The 5,722-nt window shown below is 42.6% G+C and overlaps 1 pseudogene; it reads left to right on the top strand.

Annotated features, from left to right (window-relative positions):
* The first annotated feature begins 5,116 nt into the window (after window positions 1-5,116).
* LOC128641475 (uncharacterized) lies at window positions 5,117-5,202 on the top strand (annotated as a pseudogene).
* Window positions 5,203-5,722: the final 520 nt, after the last annotated feature.

The following is a 5,722-nucleotide window of genomic DNA, read 5'->3' as shown; positions in this document are numbered from 1 at the left end:
ATATTGTAGCTATATTAGCATGTATTTTACAGGTAAGTATTTAGCTTTAAATAGGAATCATTTATTTAATAAGAGTTAATTTATTTCGTTAGATAAAAATTATATTTAACTTAGGGGGGTGTTAGTGTTAGGGTTAGACTTAGCTTTAGGGGTTAATACATTTATTAGAATAGCGGTGAGCTCCGGTCGGCAGATTAGGGGTTAATAATTGAAGGTAGGTGTCGGCGATGTTAGGGAGGGCAGATTAGGGGTTAATACTATTTATGATAGGGTTAGTGAGGCGGGTTAGGGGTTCATAACTTTATTATAGTAGCGCTCAGGTCCGCTCGGCAGATTAGGGGTTAATAAGTGTAGGCAGGTGTCGGCGACGTTGAGGGGGCAGATTAGGGGTTAATAAATATAATATAGGGGTCGGCGATGTTAGGGGTAGCAGATTAGGGGTACATAGGGATAACGTAGGTGGCGGCGATTTGCGGTCGGAAGATTAGGGGTTAATTATTTTAAGTAGCTTGCGGCGACGTTGTGGGGGGCAAGTTAGGGGTTAAGAAATATAATATAGGGGTCGGCGGGGTTAGGGGCAGCAGATTAGGGGTACATAAGTATAACGTAGGTGGCGGTCGGCAGATTAGGGGTTAAAAATTTAAATAGAGTGGCGGCGATGTGGGGGGACCTCGGTTTAGGGGTACATAGGTAGTTTATGGGTGTTAGTGTACTTTAGGGTACAGTAGTTAAGAGCTTTATAAACCGGCGTTAGCCAGAAAGCTCTTAACTCCTGCTATTTTCAGGCGGCTGGAATTTTGTCGTTAGAGCTCTAACGCTCACTTCAGAAACGACTCTAAATACCAGCGTTAGAAAGATCCCATTGAAAAGATAGGCTACGCAAATGGCGTAGGGGGATCTGCGGTATGGAAAAGTCGCGGCTGAAAAGTGAGCGTTAGACCCTTTAATCACTGACTCCAAATACCAGCGGGCGCCCAAAACCAGCGTTAGGAGCCTCTAACGCTGGTTTTGACGGCTACCGCCGAACTCTAAATCTAGGCCCTAGTCAGCCAATCACAAAAGACAAATGTATGCAGGCACCAATTAGCAGCAGCTCCCACTAGTGTATGATATGTGCGTATTCTTTTTTAACAAGGGATCAGCTGATTATGTCACTTGTGAACTGATTCAGCTATAATGAAAACCTAGCCTGTTGGGGGTACTTGAGGACCGCAGTTGAGAAACGATGCTCTATCAGAATCATGCAAGTTTAATTTTTACTTTCCTATCCCTTTAAGATCATTTGCACACAGAAATATTTTTAAGTCATGTCACCTTTAAATGAGTTTGCTTCTCTATGTGCCAGTATCAGTCTACCTCACCAAACTGGTCATGGACATGTGTCTATTTAAAAAAATAAAATCAATATATATATCATTTTTTTTTTATTTTTTTTTTGTATGGGCACATGTCCATGACCAGCTTGGTGAGGCAGACTGATACTGGCACATATACTGGCACATATAATACACGTGTGAGTCATCATGAGTGCTTCTGAGGACATCTGTGACACAGTTACTATTTCTATCACATGGCAGATCTGTCTAAGACATCTGAAGTTATCTGTGAACTGGGAATAACTCTGAGAGCGAAACAAAAAATATAATATTAAAAATTAAATCATAAAAATATAACAAGCTAAGTATAGTGACAGAAGATTTCTCGCAATGAAATTATCTATATGAGAACTTAAACACTTAGTAAAAATCCATAATGCTTATTTTATGCTTGAATATATTGTTTTATAAGCTGTTTAATTATACTGCGAGCGGTGATTCTTATTGAGCAGATTGTACAAAGAATGAGCATTTTACCCAATGGAACTAATCAGGCTGAACCAGATCAGATTTTCCCAATGGAAATATTTGTAGCCACTCAACGATCAATGATAATATCAGAACTATTGTACAGCCCAAATTAAGGAAAATCGTATCTACACTGTAAGGAAATCAGTCATGCATAATGTATGTGATCTCTGTCAGACACATTGACTTTCAAGGCAGATAAGGGAAACTTGGCCAAACTTAGGGCTCATTTCCATTGAGCAGTGATTAGGTTTGCGCATGGTTGCTAACCTATAAATGTGCTGTCAGAAAAAATTTTTGTGTATCGACTGTTTCCGATGGTGCGTTATACCTCAATATCGGCAGCCGGAAATATTTTCGCATGCCATGGAAAGTATTAGAAGCCGTTAAGCAATAACTTATACCAGGTTTCCAATGAAAGCGCAAACCGTTAATAAACTATTAGGAGGCTGTCGATACATTGAGAAAAATTACACCCAGCTCAACTAGATGTAAAAGAGAAAAAAGGAGCTTTTTAAGGCCTAGTTCCCATTGAAATGTTAAAACTTGCAAATAATGCAAGTGTTTCAATGTAGAAAAAAATGTAATATGTAAAATTTATTGTTGTCCCATGTATAGGAATAGTTGCACAATACAGTGTGTATTTACATATAAAAATATATTCAAGCACATATCTAGAAAATTCAAACCAGATCTATGCCCAGGGCAGCAATAGAGCACTAGATCGCAGTTGTCCTCTAACAGCACAAGATCATGGCTCTCCTGTAAAAGCACAAAAGCATAGCTCTCCTGTAACAGCACAAGAGCATAGCTCTCCTGTAACAATACAAGTGCACAGCTCTCCTGTAACAGCATAATAGCATGGCTCTCCTTTAACAGCACAAAAGCACAGCTGTCCTGTAACAGCACAAAGAGAACAGATCTCCTGTAACAGCACAAAAGCACGGCTCTCCTGTAACAGCACAAAGAGAAAAGCTCTCATCAAACAGCACAAAAGCACAGCTCTCCTGTAACAGCAAAAAGAGAACAGCTCTCATCTAACAGCACAAAAGCACGGCTCTCCTGTAACAGCACAATACCACCGCTCTCCTGTAACAGCACAAAAGCACGGCTCTCCTGTAACAGCACAAGACCACGGCTCTCCTGTAACAGCACAATACCACCGCTCTCCTGTAACAGCACAAAAGCACGGCTCTCCTGTAACAGCACAAGACCACAGCTCTCCTGTAAAAGCACAAAAGCACGGCTCTCCTGTAACAGCACAAAGAGAACAGCTCTCATCTAACAGCACAAAAGCACGGCTCTTCTGTAACAGCACAAAGAGAACAACTCTCATCTAACCGCACAAAAGCACGGCTCTCCTGTAACAGCACAAGACCACGGCTCTCCTGTAACAGCACAAGAGCACGGCTCTCCTGTAACAGCACAAGAGCACGGCTCTCCTGTAACAGCACAAGACCACGGCTCTCCTGTAACAGCACAAGAGCACGGCTCTCCTGTAACAGCATAATAGCATGGCTCTCCTTTAACAGCACAAGAGTGGGGCTGTCCTGTAATAGCACAAAGAGAACAGCTGTCATCGAACAACACAAGAGCATGGCTTTCCTGTAACAGCACAAGAGCACGGCTCTCCTGTAACAGCACAAAAGCACGGCTCTCCTGTAACAGCACAAAAGCACGGCTCTCCTGTAACAGCACAAAAGCACGGCTCTCCTGTAACAGCACAATAGCACAGCTCTCCTGTAACAACACAAAAGCAGGGCTATCCTGTAACAGCACAATAGCACAGCTCTCCTGTAACAGCAATAGAGCGCTGCTATCCTCTAACAGCACAAGAGTGCGGCTGTCCTCTAACAGCACAAGAGCAGGGCTCTCCTGTAAAAGAACAAGAGTATGGCTATTTTGTATCAGCACAAGAGCACGGTTCTCCTGTAACAGCACAATAGCATGGCTCTCCTCTAACAGCACAATAGCACAGCTGTCCTGTAACAGCACAAAAGCACGACTGTCCTGTAAAAGCACAAAAGCATGGCTCTTCTGTAGAGACACAAGAGCACAACTCTCCTGTAAAGACAAAAGAGCACAGCTCTCCTGTAAATACACAAGAACCTGAATCTCCCGTAAAATCACAAGAGCAAGACTCTTCAATAAAAACACAAGAGAACAGCAATCTTGTAAAGACACAAGAGTAAGACTCTCCTGTAAAGACACAAGAGTAAGACTCTCCTGTAAAGACACAAGAGTAAGACTCTCCTGTAAAGACACAAGACTAATACTCTCCTGTAAAGACACAAGAGTAAGACTCTCCTGTAAAGACACAAGAGTAAGACTCTCCTGTAAAGACACAAGAGTAAAACTCTCCTGTAAAGACACAAGAGTAAGACTCTCCTGTAAAGACACAAGAGTAAGACTCTTCTGTAAAGACACAAGAGCACAGCAGTCATGTAAAGACACAAGAGCAAGACTCTCCTGTAAAGACGCAAGAGCAAGACTCTCCTGTAAAGACACAAGAGCAAGACTCTCCTGTAAAGACACAAGAGTAAGACTCTCCTGTAAAGACACAAGAGCAAGGCTCTCCTATAACAGAACAAGAGTATGGCTATCTTATATCAGCGCAAGAGCAGGGTTCTCCTGTAACAGCACAATAGCATGGCTCTCCTCTAACAGCACAATAGCACAGCTGTCCTGTAACAGCACAAAAGCACGACTGTCCTGTAACAGCACAAAAGCATGGCTTTTCTGTAGAGACACAAGAACACAACTCTCCTGTAAAGACAAAAGAGCACAGCTCTCCTGTAAATACACAAGAACCTGAATCTCCCGTAAAAGCACAAGAGCAAGACTCTTCTATAAAAACACAAGAGAACAGCAATCTTGTAAAGACACAAGAGTAAGACTCTCCTGTAAAGACACAAGAATAATACTCTCCTGTAAAGACACAAGAATAAGACTCTCCTGTAAAGACACAAGAGTAAGACTCTCCTGTAAAGACACAAGAGTAAGACTCTCCTGTAAAGACACAAGAGTAAGACTCTCCTGTAAAGACACAAGAGTAAGACTCTTCTGTAAAGACACAAGAGCACAGCAGTCATGTAAAGACACAAGAGCAAGACTCTCCTGTAAAGACACAAGAGCAAGACTCTCCTGTAAAGACACAAGAGCAAGACTCTCCTGTAAAGACACAAGAGTAAGACTCTCCTGTAAAGACACAAGAGCACAGCAATCCTGTAAAGGCACAAGAGCAAGACTCTCCTATAAAAACACAAGAGCACGTGCTCGCTTCGGCAGCACATATACTAAAATTGCATGGCCCCTGCACAAGGATGACATGCAAATTCGTGAAGCGTTCCATATTTTTCAATGTAAAGTAGTAAAAAAAGAAAGGAAAAAAAACAAAAAACACAAGAGCCCAGCAATCTTGTAAAGACACAAGAATAAGACTCTCCTGTAAAGACACAAGAGCAAGACTCTCCTATAAAGAGAACAACTCTCATCTAACCGCACAAAAGCACGGCTCTCCTGTAACAGCACAAGACCACGGCTCTCCTGTAACAGCACAAGAGCACGGCTCTCCTGTAACAGCACAAGAGCACGGCTCTTCTGTAACAGCACAAGACCACGGCTCTCCTGTAACAGCACAAGAGCACGGCTCTCCTGTAACAGCATAATAGCATGGCTCTCCTTTAACAGCACAAGAGTGGGGCTGTCCTGTAATAGCACAAAGAGAACAGCTGTCATCGAACAACACAAGAGCATGGCTTTCCTGTAACAGCACAAGAGCACGGCTCTCCTGTAACAGCACAAAAGCACGGCTCTCCTGTAACAGCACAAAAGCACGGCTCTCCTGTAACAGCACAAAAGCACGGCTCTCCTGTAAC

The sequence above is a fragment of the Bombina bombina genome, chromosome 10 (assembly GCF_027579735.1).
Source record: "Bombina bombina isolate aBomBom1 chromosome 10, aBomBom1.pri, whole genome shotgun sequence".
Classification (NCBI taxonomy): domain Eukaryota; kingdom Metazoa; phylum Chordata; class Amphibia; order Anura; family Bombinatoridae; genus Bombina; species Bombina bombina.
Note: the sequence above shows the minus strand (reverse complement) of the source record. Positions and strands in the feature narration are given on the sequence as shown.